The sequence below is a fragment of the Fukomys damarensis genome, unplaced genomic scaffold (genome assembly GCF_012274545.1).
Source record: "Fukomys damarensis isolate Sample0158 unplaced genomic scaffold, DMR_v1.0_HiC HiC_scaffold_24, whole genome shotgun sequence".
In the NCBI taxonomy this organism is placed as follows: domain Eukaryota; kingdom Metazoa; phylum Chordata; class Mammalia; order Rodentia; family Bathyergidae; genus Fukomys; species Fukomys damarensis.
In genome coordinates, this window is record NW_022900936.1 from 41,107,492 (window position 1) to 41,126,214 (window position 18,723).

Here is an 18,723-nt window from a genome sequence, read left to right on the forward strand (position 1 = left end):
GGGATTGAACTCAGGTCCTTGTGCTTGTGAGGCAAGAGGCGAAACCACCTAGCTAAATCTCCGGCCTTTAGGGACTGTACGTGTATTTTTTTTGTCTCACTTTTGACATCTTATTTCTGCTTTTATTTGTAGAGGGCATCTATGTCATTATTGTAGAATGTGACACTATTCTAAGAACTTCAATACCTCCTTATTCGTGATCAACCAAATGTCCAGTACCAGCCATGTTCTTAAGAATTAACCTTACTGTTTGGATTACTGTACATTTGTAATACATGTTAAAGTCAGAAAATAAGGTACCTCCAATTTTGTTCTTCTTTCTCAAGACTGACTTGGTTTTTAGAGATCTTTAGTGGATCTCTGCCTTTTAGAATTGTCTTTCTATATCTGTAAAAGTACCTCTATTATTTTCATAAGGATCATTTCAATCTGTAGACCTCTGGGTAAAATGGGCAATAGTAAATGGTTTGGGTATGTTGAAATCAGAATTTCAGATAAATGTTAGCCCCACCCCATGTTCATGACAACACTATTTATATAGCTAAGATGTAGAAACAATCAAAGTATTCTTCAACAGATTAATAGATAAAGAAAATGTGCTGGACACATATGAAATATTTTTGTCATAAAGTAAAAAGAAATTCTGAAATATGGGAAAACACACATGTTAAATATACATTAAATAAAATAAGGCAGATACATGAAGATGGATGCTACATGATTACACACATGTGAATTTTTCAAAATAGTAAAATACAGAAACAAAGAATATACTAGTGATTCCTGGTGGGATGAGGAAAGGAGAAATGGGTAGTAAGTAATCATTGAACATAAAGTTTGAGTTAATGAAAATGAATCAGTTTTAAATACTTACTGTTTAATGGTGTACCACTAGTCAATGTTAGTGCATTGTATACTTAAAAACAAGGCATATCTCATGCTACATATTCTTATGACAATAAAATAAGTTTTAGAAAACAATTAACCTAGATTGAATCAATAAGCTCTTAACCAGATCCTATTCCCCAATGCTCCTCTTAGAGTTGGCTCTAAAAGTAAATGGACAATTAAAATTATTTCATTAGAGTGAATCTGAAGCACTTAAAAGGACTGAACAAAGAATTGACTCCACTGCCAGTAAAATAAATTCACAAATGAGTTTCACAGAAATCCACTCTTCAATAATCTAGTATTGTAAGTTACAGGAAAACAAAGTGCAAAATGCAAAAGGAAAAATACAATGAAATATTGGTAAATGTATACTTTAGTGAACATTACTATTTTTCAAATTAGAAATAATGTGAAATTAAAATGTAAAATAGGGAGAGTTAAAGTATTTCTAATATGTTTTTCAAGAGGAGGGGAATTATGTTGATTAAAATTAAGGATATTTTTTGTGAGATGTTTAAATCACAACTCACAGAATAGAAAGGATAATGCATTTTACTTGCCTTTTTTGGAATGTACTTTCTCCAGATCAACAAAAAGTTCAGTTTTTTAGACATTCAGCAATATTCTGTGGCTAGCATAAATATTAAACCACCTAAAATTTTTAATCTTCTTTTTAAATTAATTTGTTTTATTGGTATATTTTATGTATACAATATGCTGATATTCATTTTTGGGAATTTGTACCTTTATATAATATATCTTGGTTCTTCTTTTCTCCCATTCCTCTGCCCTCCCTATAACCTCTCCACCCCTCCCTATTAATGAAGACTTTGTTTCCATTTTATCCTTGTCTCATATTTATTCCTTTCCCTTCTTTTCTTTGCCCTACCCTTCTCCTTCACCCTTTGGAACTTTTCTTCCTATTTCACATTACCTATTATACATTTTGATCCATGTTTACACTTTCATTTTTTCACAGCAGAGAAACTATTCAGTATTTACAGATGTGTGAAAAAATCAAATAAACACTAATTTAATATTAATGGGGGACCTCAGTCACAAATATACAGATCAACTAGACAAAAAATAAATAACAAAATACTAGAACTCAATCAAACTCATTAAACAAATGAATTTAACAAATGTTTACAGAGTGTTCCACCCCACAAAATCAGAATACACAATCTTTTTGGCTGCCCACTGGTCATTCTCCAAAGTAGACCACATACTTGCTCCTATACCATGCTTATGTAAGTGCAAAGGAATTGAAGCTGTCCTCTGTATATTATCAGACCATAGGGAGATGAAATTGGAGATCAGTAAAAAAAGAAACCACAAGAATTTCATGAACACATGGAAATTGAATAGCACACTTCTGAATAACCAATAGGTCACAGGAAATTAAAGAAGAAAACAGTTTCTATAATTATAGGATATGCCAATAAAACATACCAAAATCTATGGGGCTCAATGAAAGCATTTCTACAGGGGAAATTCATAGCAGTGAATACTCATAATAGGAAGACAGAGCAAGCTCAGAAAAATAACCAGGAGCCTGCTTCACAAGTGCAAGGGCCCTAGTTATATCCCTGGTACCAAAACAAAAACAAAAATAACAACAGAAAGCAAACAAACAAACAAAAAACTGATGCTGAAGCTCAAGTTTCTAAAAAAAGAAGAGTGGGAGAAACCCAAAGCTCATACAAGGGAGGAACTTATAAAGATCAGGGCAGAAATTAATGCAATGGAGACTAAGAGAACAATACAAAAAAAAAACAATGAAGCCAACAGTTGATTCTTCAAAAGAATAAACAAAATTGACAAACACCTAGCCAACCTTATGAAAAAAAAGGAAAATCCAAAATCCATTAGGAATGAAAAGGGTGAACTTACAATGGACCCAGCAGAAATCCAGCGGATCATCAATACCTGCTTTGAGAACATATACACCAATAAGATGAAAAACACAGATGACATGGACATATTCTTAGATATGTATCAATTACCAAAGTTGAATAAGAAGACCAAAACATTCTAAAGAACCCAATGTCAATCAATGAAATTGCAAACATAATAAAAAAATTACCAACTAGGAAAAGCCTAGGTCCTGATGGCTTCTCTCCTGAATTATACAAGACATTTTTAGAACTACTGCCACTATTGTTTAAACTCTTTGATGAAATTGAAAGGGAAGCAATACTTTCAATCCATTCCTAGAAGCAAGCATCACCTTGATCCCCAAAGCAGAGAAAGACCCAAATGCAAATGAGAACTATAGTGTAATCTCACTAATGAACATAGATGCAGAAATTCTCAATAAAATACTGGCAAACAGAATGCAGAAGATCATCAAGATCATACACCCCGACCAAGTGAGATTTATTCCAGGGATACAGGGATCTTTCAACATTCACAAATCAATAAACATAATACACTATATGAATAGAAAAAAGGACAAAAACTATATGATCACCTCAATAGATGCAGAAAATGCATTTGACAAAATCCAACACTCATTCCTGATCTTCTTATATACTTTATTTCCTTTCATAAAACCTAGTAGCATCTGAAATTATACCACAATTGCTTATTTGTCTTTTTCTTCTACTAGAATTTTATTTCCACTAGGGGAGCAAATTTTCTTTTCATTTCTCCCACAAAGAAGTAAAAGCAGCAAATAGATATATAAAAAATGTTCAACATCACTAGTCATTTCAGCGATGCAGATGAAAACAACACTGAAATTCCACCTCACCCCAGAAAGAAAGGCTGTTATGGGGCAGGAATTTAGCTCAGTGGTTCCCCCGACTGTCTTGCAAGCACAAGGTCCAGAGCTTGATCCCCAGTACCAAAAATAAATAAATAAATAAAAGGCTGTTATCAAGAAATCAATCAATAGAAAATGCTGTCAAGGTTGTGAGGACAAAGGAACCCTTTTTCATTGTTGGTGGGAGTGCAGAATGGTACAACCACTGTGGAAGCCAATATGGAGATACCGCAAAAAACTAGGATTAGAAGCTCCATTTGACTCAGCTATTCCCCTGCTGCATATCTTCCCCCAAAAATTTAAAGAATCATACCACAAGGTATATGCTCACCCATATTTATAGCAGCACAGTTTGTAATAGCTAAAATGTGGAAACAGCCTAATTGTCCATCAGCTGGAGACTAGATAAAGAAGATGTGTGTGTGTGTATGTGTGTGTGTGTGTGTGTGTTTAATGAAATGGAGTACTACTCAGCCACGAAGAATGAGAAACTAGAGATTTATAGTTAAATGGATGCACATTGAAGCCATACTCTTAAGTGAAATTAATAGGACACATGTGCAAATACCAAATTGTTTCTCTGGTATGAAAAACTAAAAGTGTAAATAAGGATCAAATTGTATAATTGATATTGTGTAATAGGAAGAAAAGGTCTAAAATAGTACAGGAAGTGGGTGGGTTAGGGGAAAGGTAAGAAGGGAAAAGAAAAATATGAGAAAAGAAAAAAATGGAAATAAAGTCTTTGTAAATAGGTAAAGTAGAGGGGTTGAAGGGAGAGCAGGGACAAGGGGAAAAACTTAGAACCAAGACTTGTCATGTAAAGGTACAAGATCTCAATGATGAATGTAACTGTACTGTATACCTAAAATGTACCAATAAACTTGAAACTCTGTTAATAAAACTATATTTCAATGGAAAATGATCGAGGGAGATAAATGTGAACATAACAAATTGGAAAATATTCTAAGAATATCATTTGTGAATGGATAATCAGAGAGAGTACAGAGGCACTGAGTTATTTATTCTGTGTGGAATGGAAATTTTGGTAATTTTTTTTCTTCCAGACATTTTTATGCTTTTAATTTTATTTTATTCCCTTGTTGTTCTTTATGATTATCATACACTTTAAGCATTTTAATGGTATATTTAATATTTCAAAAATAATTTCAAGAGTAGTGTTCTATCAAAAATTACTATTTAGTTAACTATTCCACTGTCAATTTTTTACATTTTATATTTATGACTACAGAAATTATTATTGATGTCATATCATATTTCACATTTAATATCTCAACTTAGAGTTTTATTCATTATAAAGAATATGCAATTCATGATCAATAAGACTAAATAAATTGTCCAAAGTAAGAACTGCTAACCAATGTCACAGTTGGGACACTTTTATCAAGCTAAGTCTGAAGATTTACTTTATTTTCTGTGGGGTATTTTTTGTGTGTTTGTTTTGTTTTGTTTTGCTTTTGTTTTGGTACCGGGGATCAAATTCGGGGCTTCTCTGGCGAGGCAGGTGGTGGCACCGCTGAGCTAAATCCCCGGCCCTATTTTCTTCATTATATTTTATTGTCTATTCATTTCTCAAAGCTCAGGTTCTTAAGCAAGTGTATAAAAAGATTCCTGTTTTACTTGTACTTTTCCTTTGCCTTATACAAGTAATAACCTTCATATATTATTACAAGTAGGTTTAAGAGGAATTCCGAACTTTGTATTTAGTGTTCAAAATTTGACTTCATGACATGGAGTTGTTTGACAATTATTTAACCTTAACTTTGTTGTAGCACATATTATTCATTTTAAATTTTAGACAATATCTACCTCAAAAGGCTGCTATGGAATTAAACAGCTAACATTCAAAGGATGTGGGATAATCCCATGCACTTTAAATCCTTGTCAATGTTATCATAAATTTATCACCTATACATTTTTGGTTGTAAAATTTAATTTATATGTTCTTACCTTCAGATATTTTGAGTGACTTTGTTATGTACAGAAAAATAAAAATGCTCTTTTTAGTTTTTTTGTTTCCAATGAATTCAAGTTGATAGAATAAAAGAAAATTAACTTTCATGAAAATGATAAAAAAATGTACCCAGATATACTAAACTAATCTTAAAAATAAAAGTTATTTTTCCACCTTTAGAAATGACAGTTAATCAAATGGATAGCTATTATGAGGAAAAGTAGGCCCTGGCCTCTAAAGACAACAGGAATTTTAGGAAAAGCTTAGAATCTAGAAGAAGTGAAGCTGCTAGGTTTTATCAGAAAATAACTAACATTAGAAACAAATTAGAATGTGTTCAAGGATAGAAAGTATATAGTTAAGACACATAGACTCACTGCAAGACTAAGATTAAATAAGTGGACTCTAGAGTGTTTCTCTTTCCCTGAAAGCTATCAAAGCTATTGAAGGTACATTTATACCAACTGTGTTTACCTGGTATATCTTGTCTACTTACCAATAAAATGTTTCAAGACACACTACAAGACAAACAAACATAGTTTTAAGAGACAGAAGAAACAATTGTGGTAAGTACCCTGATGATAGCTCAACACAAATTTGAAACACCTACGGTTAAGATGCTAAGTGTAAGAGCCTTACTGAACTAGAGCGACTCCATGTTGACCAGCAAATGACCCAGAGGCTGTTGCCCCCACCATAGGATAAGTAATAATTAATTGTGAATTACTAGGTAACTGTTTGGGAGTAGCTGAGAAACTAGAGAGAAACTGTAACAAACATAGAGACCCAAAATAAATTACTCCACTCCTTGTTTGCCCGTAACTGAATGTTCTGAACACCACAATCTATAAAACAATGGATGATCGATCTGCTGACCATTAGCACGTAACGATTGATTACAAGATTGATGACCACCAGCTCGAATCAACTAACTGACCACTTGCCTTTGTCCCCTTCCTGTGAGTTTCGAGTGTTAACTCTCCCCATAGCCCTTTATAAAATAGCCTCTGACTCTGAGCTAGTTGCCTCTCTGAGCTACTTGGTTCCAGGAGTGCCATCTGGCCAGACTAATAAAGGTCTATTTGTCAATCAGCCTGGTTTGTTCCTTCCTGGGTGACTCTCTCTGTCTGACAAGCTCCTGGAGCCTCGCTGAGCTTTAGGGCTCAGCATCGTGGAGGCCTTTTGGCTGTTCTCGCTCCACGGAGTAAAAGCGAGACTTTAAATCTTACACTAAGCACCTGAATAAATAAATTGAATGAAACACAAAGCAGCAGAGATGTAAAAAAAATAAGCAAAACGATTGAAATTCTAAGGACTAAAAATAACTAGATTTTTAAAATAAATACCGTAATAGAAATGAAGACTGTTTTTGATGGGTTTATTAATAGACTGATTATGACAGATAAATTAATTTCAGCTCCAAGCTAGAGGTTAAATTAATAAAAAGATGAAAAACTGAATAGCATAAAACAGCGAGAGTGAAGGAAAGAAACACAGAGAAATATCCAAGAAGTATTGAACAATTACAAAGTGCAGTATACACATACTGGGAATTTCAGAACAGAGAAAGAATGTTTGAAAAGATGTCTAAAATTATTTCAAAATTATATCATGGCTAAAATTAAATATTTATAAAATTCCAGAATACTAACAACAATAAATGTCAAAATAAATCAAAACAAAAACCTTTATATAGGGATATCATTTTCAAATTACAGAAGACTAAAGATAAGGAACCCCCCCCAAAAAAAAAACTGAACAAAATAATTATAGTACTTGTGGGAAAAAAAATTAAATCTGACTTTTTAGGCAACATAAAAAAGAAGAGAATACTGTGAAATATTTATTATTTAAAGAATAAAAGCAGGGAGATAAATTGAAGACAAAATACTTTCTCAGACAAATAAAAATGAGCTAAAGTTTCCAGTACACATGTCTAGAAAGAAAGAAAAATGTAAACTATTTAAAGATAAGGAAAATGAAAAGGATCAAAATTTGGATCTAAATTTTTTTAAGTAAAAGCATCAATGAAGGAATAAGTAAGGTACAATAAAATATTATTTTTCTTGCATTATATATATAAATATTATCATTATTATTAGATGAACTAACAGCAATTTGTGATAACAGAAATAGCAATAATTATGTGATTTTTTGATGTATGTGTGTACACTGATCTGTTTTTGTGTGTGCATATTATCACCTATGTGTAAACAAATTGAAAGTCAGAAATTGTTCCAGGGATGGGATAGAGAGATTTGGATTTAAAGGTGATCACATTTTGTGGTGTAAACATTATTTGAAAAATGACATGAATGAGTTATGAATAGATATTGCTAGCTTTATGACAAACCCTAAAAGAGTGAATTGTAAATAGACATTCCTAGCTTTGTGACAAACCCTTAAAGAGTCTAGTAATATGCTAATTATTAGAGAAAATTAAATCTTATAAGATGCTTAATTAAAAACAAAAATGCTAGAGAACCATTAGGTATGGTAGAAGTATGGCAGCTATGAATCCAACTATAATAATTTTTATAATCACTTTTGTAAATTAACAAATTAAAATATAAAGAATTTCAGAGAAGATTAAAGAAAAAAATATCTAGCTGTATATTGTTTTAAAATAATATGTTTAGATAAAAATACAAACACACTTAAAGTAAGTGCTTTTAAAAGATATGCTGTACTAAATGTACTGAAAAGAATGCAGGGGTAACTATACTAATCTGAATTAGTCTTCAAAACATGAAGGAAAATGAGAAGTAAAGCGGTGCATTAATTATGATAAATGAGTCATTCTCAAGAAATCTTAGCTGTCTTTATAGTATATGTGTCCAACAAAATAACATCAAAATACAGGAAAGGAAAGTTGAGAGATACTAAAGGAAAAAATAAATATTTGCTTTTACTAGTAGATTTAGAGATTTCAACAACCTTCTATTAGAAATAGATATAGCAACAGACATGGTACCTGGTTTTGGAGTGCTGGAGTCTCCTTCTAGAGGTGGATTCTGGGTTCTTTCTAGCCTGATCAAAGAATTTGTGAACATAAATTCAAAAGACAGTGGGGCTTTACATTTTAAAGATAGGAAAAGAAGCACGCTTTGTAGAACATGTTAGTGCCAACTAAAAGGACGAAAATAAATGCACTCTACCCAATGAGAGTGGACCACCGTGCAATGGTGAATGGAACTGTATTGTACACCTAAAATGTACCAATAAACTTAATAAAATGGGGGGGGAGAGTACAGTGGCCCAGAGATCAATTTTAGATGTCTTTTTTGTATCTTCCACTTCTACTCCCTAGATGATATCAGATCTAGGCCATCCTTACCAGAAACTTGCTAAAGTTCTTATGAGTATAATTGAAGATCTCTCTCTCTCTCTCTCTCCCTCTCTCTCTCTCTCTCTCTCTCTCTCTGACTGGTTCCATTTGCAGGACACTGGGATATGTTCAACTCAAGTATCCTGGAACACTGTGATGAATAGGTCACACCCACTTCCCCAGCCAATTTTCCATGCCTTAATTTGAACTAGTTTAAATGAATAAACTAGGAAGAGTTCATTGTGAAGAGGAGGCTATGAACTATTTTTCCTCCTAACAAAAAATTTTCTGTTGCCTTCTGCCCATAATCTATCACTCCTGCGCCCTTTGCTATCAGGAAAATCTTGAACTCTTTGCATATTCTACTGCCAGTGTCCAGTGTATTGCCATAATTTCTCTGCCTCAGCCAACTCATTATGTTCCTTTCATATTCCAAACAGTTTTGTATTCTCTTTTTTATTTTACTTTTCAAAATTCTTGAACTATATCAATATTATTTTTCTATTTCTTTTTAAACTTTATTTTTCAAATTTCCCTCTATTCTTCTCTCTCTTGGTCTTTCCTTTCTCCTTTTAACCTTCTTTCCTACCTAATTTACACTCTTTGCTCTTATGTTTTTTTTACCTGTTACCAAGTCATTCCTCTCATCTTCTTCACCTTTTTGTGACATAAATATGATATGTGTGTGTGTATATATATGTATATATGTACCTGCATAGGTACAAATATAATAAAGATAGGTCAGTGCTTTATCTTAATGGTACTCTTCGTGGTCATTTTGGATAAGACCTTAGCAGAATCATATTTAGAGGATTCAAGCAAAAATAACCATAAGGATTTCAACAGGTTTCAGTAACCATGAGCACCCTTTAATCTCAAATTACTTCTCTCTCTCTCTCTTTAATTTACCTCCACCTCCACAAATAAGCTTTTAAATTCCCTCAGCAGCAACATTTTACTCCAAGTGGAAAATAACCCCAACAGAATCAGACTCTTTATCTATATTCTTATCTACTGATATTTCTCTGATCTCCTTCTCACTGTACTGAATTAGTCTACTCTTCCTCTTCTTTTTGCCTCCAAAACCCATACTAACTGACAGTAACAGAGAGGGATAGCCAGTAAGGGTCAGTGAAAGTTTAATAATGAGTTTTAATATGTGTGACAGATGCATGATGAGTTCTATTGATGATTCCATAATCAGTAAAAATTCTTTTCTTACAACAAAGTAGTAGGATCCAAGGCAAGTAATTCAATACATTGAAGTAATAAGTAATACCTACTGACAAATAAAATCAAAAAATACAACACTGGAAAACCAACCTCAATAAACAAATACCAGCCAAAAATTCTACTTGACAAAAACCAGAAACCAAAATAGTAACTTTAAAAACAAGGCAATAAAAAATCCAAAGAATCCTGTCTTTCCACGAAGATCCACAGGACACCAATAAGAGTAGTCAAACACCATATAGCTAAACTTCAAAAAATTATCAAAGAAGAAACAATGCGACTCAAGGAGCTAAAAAGAAATGCCATACCTCAGAGAATAGTGGAACTGACAGTGACAAATGTGGTCAGAAGAAGTAAATAAGAAATTAGAAGAGCTGAACAATCAGTGCAACACACAGATCACAAATTCATCAAAGAAAAGGTGACAAACAGACTCCCAGAGAGAAAGCACTCGATTGAATTCATAAACAGTAGAAATGACCAGTGTGAAGACAGAGTCTCAGAACTTAAGAACAACATGTCACATATGATGAAATATTCAGAGGAAACATAGGAAAACACCAAGGTAAATTCATGCGAAGCTACTAGATAATACTAAGAGTACTTGGAGTTACAGGGAAATTAGAGGACATCACACATGAAATTTTTAAAAATCTGTTTAAAGAATTCATAGCAGAATACATACAAGTAGCAAAAAATAATTGACAAAAGTGTATTGAAAGAGCATAGAACTCATTCCGTTAGATAAATTTGCCTCTCCCAAGACTAGGATTAAAATGCTATTAGTGTGTCAAACAGATATGAACTGCTAATGCATCATGGAAAAAACTGTATCCAGCTACTCTGCTAAAGGAAAAGCCTTTATGAACAAATCCTCAGAAGCATGGGAACTAGCAGAAAGAATCAACAACTGGGATCTCAAGTTATTAAAAAGCTTCTGCACTGAAAAAGAAACCATCAACAGAACTAAAAAACAACCTACAATGTGGGAAAAAAATTTTACCAGCTGCTCCTCAGACAAAGGACTATTATCTAGAATATATAAAGAACTCAAAACAATCACCCCCCCCAATTTAAAGATCCAATTCAAAAATGGGCATCTGAAATGAAAGGACTTTTCTCAGACAAAGAAGTAAAAACAGCAAGTAAATATATGAAATACATGTTCCATAACACTGGTCATTGGAGAGATGCAGATGAAAACAACACTGAGATTCCACCTCACCCCACAAAGAATGGCTGCTCTCAAGAAATCAACCAATAACAATAACACTTTATAAGTGGAAAATACAACATTTGCCATGGGATGGATGCCTCATGATTGTGGAAATCATATACCTTGCTTGACAGGTAGAAGTGGATATGAAAGTGGACAGAAATTTAAGTCAATGGTAGATGTTCCTCTGATCATAACAGATTGTGCTGGCAGTTGGAAATTATCCTAAAGATGTAAAAGGGGAATTAAGAATAACTGTTCTTTAAAATGCGACAAAATTATGATTTTAGAAACATGGTCATCAGCAGTAGGTAGTGTCAGGAAATGGAAACAAAATATTTAGATCAAATAGAAAAACAAAAATTTACAAGAGAACCAGTACAGATGTTTGTAAACTCTTTTCCATATTATTTTCAGAAACTACAGTTCTGGCTCAATCATCACATAAGTAGTACACAATCACCATTGTATTTAAGTGCCACGAATAGAGTTAAGTTCCATATGCAAAATATAAGATGCTACAAACTATATGGAGTCGTGATATTGTGGCCCTATTCGAGGAAAAAAATACATCATTTCCTAAAATATACCAGTGATAAATTGCCATTACCTGTAGAAAAGATGTCAAATTCACAGATATAAACATGAAAGAAAGCATGCCTCAACACTGACACAATATATTTTTAATTTTTAATTTAATTTTAATTTAATTTGTAGTATAATTTATGATATCAAAAAGCAGTGTTTTGCAATACAGAATTAAAAGAACAAACGATTTTGCAATAAGTAAAATATGCCTCAAGTGTGGGAAGATCCACAAAAATTTCTGAATCAGGAAAGGTACAGGACACAACTCCCGAAGTAAAAACTACAATGTAATTATCTGCTTGAATCATATAATTATTGGAAAAACTGGATGAACCTATCAATTTTTGTCATCTGTAGTACTCTTGTAAGTGGAATTTAGGTATTTATTAGAAAATATCAGATGAAAAAATCTTCTTCCCTTACTGGCCATTCACTGATAACTAGTATTCTTATTAAATTAAAATGACTGGTTTTTGCCTCACCAGAAGTTTGTTACTTAATAGAACTGGGTCAGTTTACTAATTTAAAAAAAAATATTTAAATGCCCTTTCATTACAATCCTAAAAGTTGTTCATAAGCAATTAACTAAAAATCAAAATTTCCAATGAGACAATCACTGTATCACCGTTGACACATTAATACAAAATCAATTCTCACTACCTTTCTCATCTGGTTGATTAAGTCTTCCAATTACTACCTCTTTCCTGATGATTTTCCATCTGCTCCCACCTGTGTACATTTTTGAAAGATAGTCTTATATTGTTGGAGGTTTTATCAAAATAAATGTCATATTTTGAACATTAGCTTCTAAAAATTATATTGAGTAAGCATATTCATAACTGACACATACATAACATTCCAGTTGTAGTTGGAACATAAGTGAAAAACTCAAAGGTATGTTTCACATTCAATTTCTGATTTGAAGGAAACGTGCAACATAATGAAAGTAGCTAGGTAGTAGTGAATTTTATTTGTCTCTGTCTATATGCATTTCCAACTTTCCTTTTATGGTAAAATTCATGCAGCACAAAATTGACTACCTTATACATTTTTAAATTTATTGTTTAGTGGTGTTAAGGGCATTCAGAACATTAAACATAATCATTATTTATCTTCAGAACTTTTCATCTTTTAAAATTGAAATTCTATTATAGTATATTCCTTGCACCCCTCTGCCCCCAGGCACTGCTAACCATCATTCTATTGTCTTTATTCAATTTTTCTACTCTAATCACTATGCATTAGTGGAATCATATTCTTGGTGTTTGTGTACTTGCAACTGCTCTATTTGACTTACCTTATAAACATTATTCATTTTGTAGAAAAGTGCAGTGTATCCTTCCTTACACATACATATGTGTATATTATATTTTGCTTAATTATTCTTCTACCACTGAGCCCTTGGTTGTTTACATGGTTTAAATTTTTGAAGAAGACTGTTTTTAAAAATGGCTGTATACACATCTCTTGGAAATCCTGCTTCAGTTTGAGGTATATACTTAAAAATGAAATTACAAAAGAAAAGGAAAAAATGGAAATAAAGTCTTTGTAAATAGGAAAGGGTGAAGGGAGGTCAGGGGAATGAGGAAAAAATAAGAACCAAGACACATCATGTAGAGGTAAAAGATCCCAATGATGAATGTAACTGTATTGTATACCTAAAATCTACCAATAAAGAAAAAAAATGAAAGCTCTGATTGTATAGGAATTACATGTGTAATTTGGGGAACAGTTATACTATTTTCTACAGTGGCTAAACCATTTTAAATTTCTGCCAGCAACTGAGGCATAGGAATCACTTCACATCCTCACCAAGACTTGTTATTTTCTTTTGTAGTAACTACTCTAAACAGTATTAGGTGAAATCATCTAGTTTTGATTTGCATTTCTCAAATAATCAGTGATAGTGAACATTTTTTCACGTAATCTTTGGTATTTATGAAAAAGAATATATTTATGACATTTGCCTGTTTTTAATCTAGTAGTTTTTCATTTGTTGATGTTTTGAGCTTAAGATGTGTTATATATATTGTATGTATATTGCACACATATTACCTGACTCAATCAGCTGCATTATGTCAAATTTAAGTAATGTAAATATATGCATATTCATTTAGACGGTATTTAAAAGAAAAAAGTGACCATCAAGATAGAGCCCAGGATTTGAAAATGACCAAAAGCATTTGCATTGCATTATGAATTGAAAAATGTACAGCAGTATCTGTAATTCAACTAGTACTCATTTCTTCTGTTTCCTCTTTAAAGCATCTTTGTTCCCCTAAATTCCACATTTCCAAATTTTGCATAATTATTTGCACTTCTGAAGTCATACACTTGTTTTTTAGACATTCAATATACTGCACAATGATTTTCATATACTTATCACAAGCAACGTTTGTGAATTAAAATAAATATCTAAATTCTGAATTATTTTGCACAAACATAAACAACAAAGCTCATTTCAATTAAGTAAATATTCAAATTTAGTTTAACAATTTATCAGGGCCTGAGGATTTGGCTCAGTGGTTCCGCTGCCTGCCTCACAAACACAAGGGCCTAAGTTTGATACCGGGTACAAAAAAAAAAAAAAAAAAATTCTACTCAAAGTGTCAAGGTATTTCAAAATTTTGGTGAAATACAACAGAAGAAAGAAGAGTTGAAAGTGTAGAATTTTTTTTTATAAAACTCAAATTCCAGCAACTCTTCTCCATTCAGTTGTTTTTTAAACAATGTATAGTGACAATCAAACAACAAAACAGTTTTCATAGAAGAAAAGTACTTGTGGAAAACGATAAAAAATTGCAAAAGATTTTGTAGGAAACTGAAATGGTTCCAGTAGAATTCTGACTTTTTATAGCAATATCAAAAATCAAGGAGTTTAATGGCATAAGCAATAAAGGTAAAGAACCCAGAAATTTATATCTACATTATTTCTAATCACATAACTCTTTAAACCTAATGCAATGCATATTTATGAAATTAAATCTTTCAAATTAGCTATTTGATTTCTACAAAACACTCTAACATTTGCAATGACGGCTTTTATTTTTCTTTCTTTGGTTAACCAATGTGATGTTTCCTAACCAAAATTTCTGTCAATTAGTTCTGTATTTATAGCTATCTGTTTAAATCATGTGTAATTATTGGTATTTTGATATTGGAAAGCATCAGTGATTCCTTTATAATATCTATAAAATCCCTATTGTATTTATTTTTTTTCGTATTTATTTTCATGATATCTCATTTCAAACTGCACCCCACAGTATATTTTATTTTTGGGTTGAACAGTGAAATAGACCACTGATGAAAGAGGATTTATCAAATTACTATGAGCAAAGTAGCTTTAACTTGCTTTAGAGATCCGCTAGCAAGATATAAAATGACACTTACCGGACACATCAGTAGCACAATAGGGCCTTTATTGATTTTCATATCATGTTCCTCAGTCTGCGATGGCTCTCTTGAGAACATTACTTCCCAGCAGGAAAAAACTGCCTTTTCTATGTTTGAATTCTCGGGTCTATTAATGCATCCCTAGCTGGAGACAGTGTCATTTTAGTTCTATTTCTTTGTAGTTGATGTGTCTACACCTTGCTATTGTAGTGCCCTAATGGATCCTAGGGTTGTAGGTCAAAGTATGAAAACAAAAACCAAATTGCTTGCCCTGTGAATCAATAAAAAAGACTCTTAATACTTTTTCTGAGTATTAAATGTGCTATGAATGAAGTGTGATAAGTGCATTCAACCTTATATTAAAACTATAAATAGAATACAGCTAACGTTCAGCACTTATAAACTCAAAATGAAGATAAATGGTTCCTATTACTATTCATCATACAATGTCTAGATTAAGATAAGCAACCCAGTTTCATTTATGTTAACTATAATATTGTGTTATAATCTCTCTAAAAGTTACTCAAAATGACACTGGATAACCTTCTGTTATCTTCCCCCATAAAAGTCCAATTTAACTTAAAACTCCAAATACTGTAAGTATCCTCATGGGGAAATATTTTTATATTTTATACGGATCCTTCTAAAGTCATCTATTTCAAGGTTAAATTGACTTTTGTGATTGCATATAGGAAATAAATTTGCTTGAATTTGTTTGAGATAAAGCATAAGGAATAAAAATAACATTTACAAATGATATTAAATATTTTGACTACTTTTAAATTTAGTGCTGATCAGTTGAATTAAACTTTTATGTTTTAAAAAGTTTATGCATTTTGAAATCTTTGTTTATCTTATCATTAAACATTTAATTTATATTTTATTTATATAACCCCTAAGGTAGTCAGTCCTAGTAATAACCCATAGATTACTACCAAAGAGACAACGATGTCAAATGTTTTGTAAAAATCTATCATTTCAAACCATTGAATTTTCATATTAAAATTTTCTATGAAATCGTTGTTTTTTAGAAAAAAACATCAAATTTACATTCTTTGTCGAGGTTCTTTTTTGTTCTATTTGTAATCTTCTTCACTAAATTGGAAGTAGTTGCTTTAGTCAAAATGTAGTAGAGTTAAGAGAAATATTTCTGCAATGATATATAATAAACTTCTGCCAAGATTAGAATCTGTTTACGGTGTATCTACAGTCCTCTGCGGTAAGAGGGACACACACACTCATACTGATTGCTAACAAACTAGGGATCATAAGGACATCCTTGAAGGAATTTTGAGATCATAAATCATTAGTTTACTGATTAAAAACAAGTATTCAATATCATGTGTCATATATAGCCCATGAAACATCACAGATAACTCTATAAAGTCCCATGTCAATGATTGAAAATGTTTTTAATCCCTGTCAATTAATTGTTTAATTTATAGCAATTTTTATAATAATGTGGCTTGCAGGACTGTAACTGACGATTTTGCATAAAGCAGAACCTGTTAAAATGAATCTAGAACAGAAGGGGTTTCTCAAAGTGTATTTAAAGTATAAAATATACAAAAATAAAAACAACAGGATATAATGTTTACTAGAATGAGTTTCTAGTACTCTGTCCTATGCACTACTGAAGAACAATTGTATTGCAGAAAAGCAAGATAACAAATCAGTGAAGAGGAAAACCCAATTTCGGTTAAAAAAAAACACAGCTTAGATGCTGTTTCACAATCACTTTATTTTTACCTTTCTCAAATGTGAATGAATGTAAGGTAATTTAGCTAGTCACTGTAATTATTCATAGGCATGCATAAAAGATGTAAGTACTATATTTAAAGGCATAGAAAGAACCATATATTTTAAAGTAATTTGAAAAAAAGCAAATGCATATTAAACTTTCCAGAAGAATAAAATACACATTTAAGTAATCTCCACTTAGCAATATACATTGATCAATTAGAAAAATCTAATATAGAATTTGGTTTATATATTATTTAAATTAATGCTGGATAAAGGTTTGGAAACAACTCTAAAAGTTGTTTTATCTTTCAATTCTAGGAATATGAAAATACTCCTATGGCCTTTATTAGAATACATTTAAAGGACAGAAACATTATATTTAGAGGAATTTCTTTTAATTAAGAGATGTGAATGACAATGCAAAGTAAAGAAAAATTTAAGAAATTGATTTCAATTTGATCTGTGTTCCTTGAACACACATAAACCCCCACAAACACAAACAAGCAATGTGCCCATATATATTATGCAAAAGACCACTAGCATATCATAATTCCTACAAAATTACTTGCATTGAAAATTATCATTAAACAAATACAATCACAACCATTTACTCCTTTCTTCAACTAATATTCACTTTTAAATAAGTAGTATTTTAAATTTCAAAACTAAGTATGTACACAAATATACACACACCACAGCGTTAGATATCCAATCGAAGAGTTCATTAAAAGTTGCATAAAGTTACTATTAACTACTCAGCCAAAACCTGAGAATGGAAATTCTTTTCTTATAAATATTCTTTGGAAGTACATTATTCAAATAGCACCTATAAAATTTGGACTGTAGAATTTGAAAAAAAATTAAGTAACTCCAGAAATAAAGTTGGTCTCCTCAATTACTTCAAATTCTACTACTTGGGTCAAGTCCATTAAGTAGCAGAATTCTCAGAAAGCCATAAAATAAGTTTATGTTTGAATAATGGGCAAAGAAACACATAATTCTGCTGGCTTAATTAGGAGGAAGTAAAGGATTATAAAATAAAAGTTTTTGAGAAAATGATTTTATTTTAAATGTAAAGTTGCCAAACTTGGGGAGGATTGAAATAGAATCTGTAGCATGAATATAGGTAACTTCTCTTTATAGAAGATATAGAGAAATATTACTGTTTATGATAATTTAGTAGAGATACTTAGGATTTGAAGTTATTTACAAATTTGAGCTTTCTCAAATGTGTTTTTTTTCTTTAATTTAATATAATAAAGAATACAAAATACATGTCTTTACATGCTGTTTTTGTTAGCTATGATTTATTACTTATTCACTGTGAACAGAAAGTTAAGATTAAATTGCAACTATTCCAAAAGCAGTTTTATATACAAATGATATTTTAAGTTACTTTAAGAAATATCATTGGACTGTCTTGTCTGAGTTCAGAAAAATTTTTCTAGAAAGAGACAAGATATGTTAGAGCAGCAACTGTAAGTGGGATTGCTTTTTAAAGTTCTTATTCAGCAAGTTTATTATTGATATATAAAAATGTTGCTGTTTTTATATTGATTTTGCATCTTGCAACTTAACTGAATTTGGGCATA